Genomic DNA, 6,606 nt, shown 5'->3' with positions numbered 1-6,606 from the left:
GCAGAATCCAACTGGGCTGTAGGAATGGTTCATTTCACATTACCCTTTGTATGTTCATGGGGTTCAGGGAAAAGCAGGACTTCCCAAGCAATGGAAAAATGGAAAGCATGTGTAAAGCATGGGCACAGAAGTTTAGGAGGACTTGTCAAGGTCAAGGGGGGGTGAAGGTTTTGGCAATTGTGTTTACAGTTAAAAAGCTGTCCTGCAGGTAGCATTTGATTAGCAACCACTTAAGAAATCAGAGACATTGCTCTTCTACTAACATATTCGGACAACACATTTATCCAATTGACATTTACAGCTGTTTATACGTCTTTGTCTTCGATATGAACAATGGAGGGTAAAGTCCATTGCTCTAGGGTACAACAGCTCTGTCTCATGAAAGATTTGACCCCACAACTGTCTTGTTATAAACCAAGAGCGCTAATCACTGCTCCCCATTGTTGCCTTGTCATACTCACTTTCAATTCAGTAATTAAGATCAGAGATAGGACACAGGGGGACTCAAGGGCTCTGGATGACTGGAGGCACCAATCCCTGCTGTACCTCAGTAAATAACATAACGGTTCCATTTTGGTTCCACTTTATTTTTTGTTCTTAAAGTGCCGCAATTAGGAAATCATGACTGTGTAAGTACACAAGCTTTGGTAGATATATTTTGAGTCCAAATCACAATTCACCAATTCTGTAATGTTTTGTGTTTTCAAAATTAAAAACGACTTGTTTCTTCATTTGATGTGAGTCAACACTGTATATTCATAATTACTATGGGCTTTCTGTCTAAATATTGTAGGCAGATGTACAGATGCATCTGCGTCCAAATTTATTTATGTCCTTGATAAAGTGTAATTGAACGCCAACATTTTTGGTCAATTTGTCTGAAGCATTTGTATAATAAGAACGGTGATTTACAATGCATAATTCACTTGATTTTTGTTTCAGTATTCATATATATGAAGACATAGCACAGTATCGTCCTTGCCTCACCTCACCGTATTTTAATTACAACAAAATAGTGGTGCCAAACATTAAAATACAGTCTTTACAATCAAACAAGTGATCACACGGATCTAGTTTATTTAGTGAGTGGGCAGTTCTGAACACCAATGCCACAAAGGTGTGGAAAGAAAAACGTGAGATGGCAGCAGTGAGCTTAAAGATACACTACTGTAGTTTGTCAACACATATCAGTTATAACCCAGAGTGGGCAGGTTGGCATCATTAAGGTGGTTCACTATCACGCCATTACCATTATGGACACCTTCTCGCAACTTCTTGATATCGTGTTCTCCTTTTAAATTAGTTCGTTTATCAATCCAATTTCTCAGCACTTAATCCAACAGGTGGTCGCTTGGGAGCCGGAGGCCGTAGTTTGCATAGTAACGGCAAACCCACTTAACAGATAAAAAATGCTAAAAAGGCAAATATGTGTCTAAAATCAGAAATACCGGGCTTTCCCTGCAATAAAATACACAGTAAAATACAGAAATAATAAAACAATAAATAATACCATTTGTACAACATACCTTAAATAGATGTAATGAATATCAATGGTACCCTATAGGCTAAGGTTTAGCAATATAGGCGGAACCTACAGTATATTGAGTCCTCACGGGACCTATTAGTGTTGAAGTGGGAAAAAAAACCGTGTGCGAGTGTTTGTCAGAGTCTCACCAATTGTTCGTAAGATACACACACAGTTCAAGTCAAGCAAGTTAAGCCTGACAAAGTGAGGTGGTCATTACTGTAGACGTAGCTCCGCTTGAAACCCAGGATAGAGAACTTGTTTGCGATGGATGTTGTTTCTGTTTCGCATTGTAACGAACTGCCCCAGTCTGGGAGCTCACTGCAGCGCGGTGTGTTAGTCACAGAGCAGGGGCAGTAGCTGGGAAGACTGAGAGACAGAGGGAGAAAGCATCCTCTGGGTGAAGAGCAGGAAAATTCAGTGGGAATTCTCCCTCATTTTTATAAGGGGAAAAGGTGGGAAAGGGTGAAAGGGGAAATGTCGGAGGGACATTTCAGTGCCAGGCATGCTTTAGCGACCTTTTAAAGATCATTTGAAAATATACATTAAAATGCTAACAAGGTCAGCTGCTATCTCATATCGCAAATCACAACAGGCAGCCCACTGAAGCTAAACAGGTGTGTGAGCCTGGTCTGTACCTGGACGGGAGACTCCTGGGAAAAACTAAGGCTGCTGCTGGAAGAGGTGTTAATGGGGCCAGCAGGGGGCGCTCACCCTGCGGTCTGTGTGGGTCCTAATGCCCCAGTATAGTGACGGGGACACTATACTGTAAACAGGCGCCGTCCTTCGGATGAGACGTAAAACCGAGGTCCTGACTCTCTGTGGTCATTAAAAATCCCCGGGTGTTTGACGAAAAGAGTAGGGGTGTTACCCCGGTGTCCTGGCCGGATTGCTCACTGACCTTTACCAATCATGACCTCCTAATAATCCCGATCTATACACTGGCTTCATCACTCTGCTCTCCTCCCCACTAATAGCTGATGTGCGGTGAGTGTACCGGCGCACTGTGGCACTGAGGGGAGCGCTTTGAGTGGAGTGTCCAGAAAAGCGCTATGTGAGTGTAAGAAATACTTATTAGGATAATTCTGTAAAATGCAGAAATGATAAAACAAGGAAAAACACTAAAATGTAGTTTAAAATTCGGGAATATAAATGGATTTTGTGTTTTCTATGCTATGATATGTGAAATAAAAAGCTTGTGTCTTTATGATAAACAAAAAAGTGTAAGTCCATTAAACCGAGAGTTTACGGTATAAACATATTCAAGAATCAGAAACAGATTGAATTATTTTTTTACACAAGCAATGTCCGAGCACAAGAAAAATTAAAAAGGCTCAATCTACTGAAAAGAAATCAAACCAGTGAAATGGCTTGGTTTAACATACAAGACGCAATGAATACTTGAGATCAGCAGTTGTACCTGAATCGAAGTTACGGTAGGAAATTTAGGAAATTCAACGAGCTTCTTTGATAAATGTTGATTAAGGTATAATTAAAGAGAACAAGTTATTGTATTTTTTTAAAAAAAGAAAAGTTTTACTCCTTCGAGCCGGATTCGAACCAGCGACCTAAGGATGTCAGTGTTACCGCTACAGTCCTCCGCTCTACCAACTGAGCTATCGAAGGGTCATGACTTTCTTCCCCTCAAAAACTAATCTTAACTTAGAAATATGGTCATTTCACAATATTTCAAACGGAGTGTTGTATTTTATTGGGGGCAATCATATTTTTCCCATCCCCGTAATTAGAACCAAATTATTAGATATGAGGTGAGTTCAAACGCAGTGTGCTTTTATTTTGCCAGAACCACTGCGTCCACGACGTGACTCGGCCGGTTCCGTTCCCACAATCCTTTTCTTCCTTGAAGCCGAGAGTCTCTGCCTGAGCCAATCAAGACCCGCATCACTACCAAGACGTTTACCAGGAATTGACCAATCGCAGCGTCTGTTCTAACTCCTGCTCCTTTTTTTCGCCCAATCACAGCCCTCTCTGGTGCCAGGGCTCAGGTTTAGCCAATCACGTGTCTCTTCTGCTGTCCAAACAGGCAATGCGAGGAGTTCTGCTCTCTTGCGTGTTATATGTACTGCGTTCTCCTGTTGAAAACAGTTTCTTATTTTACACAGTAATCGCGTCGGCTTGTTCTTTTATTTTTAATGTCGTTGTTGATTCTCCCGCGTTCTTTGAAATACAGTTTTTTTATTTTCAAAAGAACCCCCTCGTCTATTTTTTTCCAATGTTGGTATCTGCCGGCGTCTCCGAAGTATAATTAACATAGAGGAAACATCTGCTGTGTACTTCAAGAAAAGATCCACAGCTTTGTGTGTCGATGTAAAGATCTGTTTTATTTATTACGAATTGAGGATTAAATCGACTTTTTTGTATATCAACCCACTTATTGATTATACGTCTATGATCTTTATATTATTGACATTTTGCTTTCAAGTTTATTTTTTTATTGTTAAATGATCTTAATCTGGAAACTAACGTTTAAAAATTAACCTGGGCAGTCATCTGCCTGTACAAGAATTGATTTGGTACCTGGTATTGTCCGGGTACAGCAACGGTGTTTCTTCAGGGGTGGGAAAACGATAAATTGTCGAGAATGTGGTTAAAAGGGGGGAGAACTATCGTTTTTTTTCCTAATAAAGCGCCGTGTAATCCTGACCATCCTCAAAACACAGTCCATAAGTTATACATATAAAAAAAACAGTAAGCAGAAAAGAAAATAGCACTATTTATAAATCCATCCATCCATTTCTAACTGCTTCATCCACGCAGCAGAGCCTACCCGAGAACACCATGGGCTCCAGGCGGGGTGCGGTCATTTTTTTTGGATTGCACTGAACCACGGGAATCAAACACTCAAACTTCGGGTTGCAAAATGCAAATACTAACCGCTTCGCCACCCCACCTTTCTCAGGTCATGGATTGTGTCGTAAACAATTCTTGGTCACCAAAAAGCCTATGGGTATAGTTTTACACGATATCACGTATCCTTCAGACAAACGTGAGTTTTTATCGACACGTTCAGTGAACTGTTAAATTTGCCGTGAAAACAACAAAAAAAGCACTAACTATAACATAAATTTAGCTTAAAGACCACGTGTTATCAAAATGAGCAATTTTTAAATAAAGGTGGCAAATCCATCGACAATAAAATGTGAAAATGAATCACATCACCCGTACACACAACGTGTCGATGTCTTAAATATTACAGCAAAAATAGAAGCTTACATTAATATTGAAGGCTGTGAACTGGATCTTGCGTCAAGATCCCGTATTTAACCGTACTTGTAAATTTACTAAAGTCATCAAGTGCTGAAGAAAAGTCGGTGGGTGATATTGACGCAATGAAGCGATTTGATATCGTGTTACAAATCATTGATGATTTTTTTAGTGGTTTGGTGGTGTTTGAAATAAAAACGAAAACATCTTTTGGCTAATTAACAAAACAAAAGTTGTGCATTGAAGGCTGACTGCATATCCTTTGGGGACCGCACTAGATTTTTCTTCAAAGAAATAGGACCAAAAAGGATTAAAATCGCAGGAAAAAGGCATCCGTACTGTAGTGGGGAATTAGCTCAAATGGTAGAGCGCTCGCTTAGCATGCGAGAGGTAGCGGGATCGATGCCCGCATTCTCCAAGCTGCTTTTTACAAAATCTTCGCTCTCACAAGATACACTTTCACAAAATAATTTGATAATTTACACCATTTATAAATTCAAGTACCCAGTTCTCCACCTTTGCTTTTAGCCTGTTTTAGGGTTACCATATTTGATCATTCAAAAATGAGAACACTCTTTTGACGCGGGGGATTATGGTTTGGGGGCTGGTGGTATTTGTATCACTACTAAATCGAGTACCTCTTTACAAAAACCGAACAGGTAAGCGAATTAGACAGCCCTACACCTATAATCAGCACACAATCGCTATTGATCAACACTCTCCTAATCCGAAGCACCATTCGAATCGAGAATCTTTGGGGGAAAAGAGTAATGGGGAAAAAAAAAACCTTTTACAAATTCCTCTCGATAGAGATTAAAGAACCAAAAAGGAAAATTAGTCTGGAAAAAAACGGATACAGGGTAAACCGTTGTAATTTACGATCTTTCAGACAGTTTAAATTCGGGCGATTTGTTTCCATGCCGAGTCAGAAAGCACGAGGTAGCCGAATACCACAATACATTTTAAAAATAAACCTGAGAATCCCAGCCGTGTTCAAATTTATCCCAGCACCATCTGTGAAGCAACTAATTATAATAACATCTGCACTTAAACATTGAACACCAGCTCTAAAAGCTTCTGCATTGAGAGCACTTCGTCTCTTTATAATAAAAGATAAACATAACATAAAAACAGGGGAAAACAAAAACTTACATAGCGCAATATGTGTTTATAAGATACTTTCTAAATTAAAACAGGAATAAAAAGAAGAAAACCAGTAAAGACAGAAGGTCTGAAAATTCTGTTTTATACAAAAAATGAACCTATGTAGTGAAAAAGTATTGGGTGGTAAAGTATTTTTGATATTTAGGTTTTCTAAAATTAAAATTTGTAGTGAAACCAAAAAAAGGAATACAGTATAAATTAATTTTCGCTAGACCTAATGTTCTTTTAAAGATCGGGTGTTAGGAAAAATAGGATTTTGTACACAAAAGTATCAGTATTTATTGATGGGGCTGGGTATCTGATGGTTTGGGGTCACAAACTACACAATAACAATAACAATTACAAGATAAATATTAACATAATAAGCACAGATTGACTGATTATGGTTGTTGAAGCCATTTACCAACCAAAGCAGAGCTGCAGCTGAATGAGAGTTTCATTTTTAAAATAACGGTTTTGATGACAATACAATACCTATTGTTACCGTGAAATTTATTTGAGCAGTTTGAAAGACTGAATCCTCTTTGTTTGTTTGTTTTTTTCTGAATAAGATGCCTTGTCTTTGGCCTTTAATTAGAGAAGGCAACGTAATGAGGAAGACGTAGGGCAGTGTAGCGTATTCGAGCGTATTCTTGTGGTTTTAAAAAAGTTCCCGCACTGTGACCTCAGCTGTTGGTCTCCGTAAAGTATGC

General features: G+C 39.1%; 2 non-coding genes across 2 annotated transcripts; one reads left to right on the top strand and one right to left on the bottom strand.

The window, feature by feature from the left end:
- Nucleotides 1–3,065: 3,065 nt before the first annotated feature.
- trnay-gua (transfer RNA tyrosine (anticodon GUA)) lies at nt 3,066–3,151 on the bottom strand. The gene is given in 2 exon segments: nt 3,066–3,101; nt 3,115–3,151. It is a non-coding gene; the product is annotated as a tRNA-Tyr (tRNA).
- A 1,944-nt stretch (nt 3,152–5,095) lies between these two features.
- Nucleotides 5,096–5,168, top strand: trnaa-agc (transfer RNA alanine (anticodon AGC)). Its single transcript has one exon. It is a non-coding gene; the product is annotated as a tRNA-Ala (tRNA).
- The last annotated feature ends 1,438 nt before the right edge of the window (nt 5,169–6,606 follow it).

This window comes from Lepisosteus platostomus, chromosome 8, assembly GCF_059453375.1.
Source record: "Lepisosteus platostomus isolate fLepPlt1 chromosome 8, fLepPlt1.hap1, whole genome shotgun sequence".
NCBI lineage: Eukaryota > Metazoa > Chordata > Actinopteri > Semionotiformes > Lepisosteidae > Lepisosteus > Lepisosteus platostomus.
The sequence above is the reverse complement of the archived record's forward strand: the minus strand, read 5'-3'. Positions and strand labels throughout refer to the sequence as shown.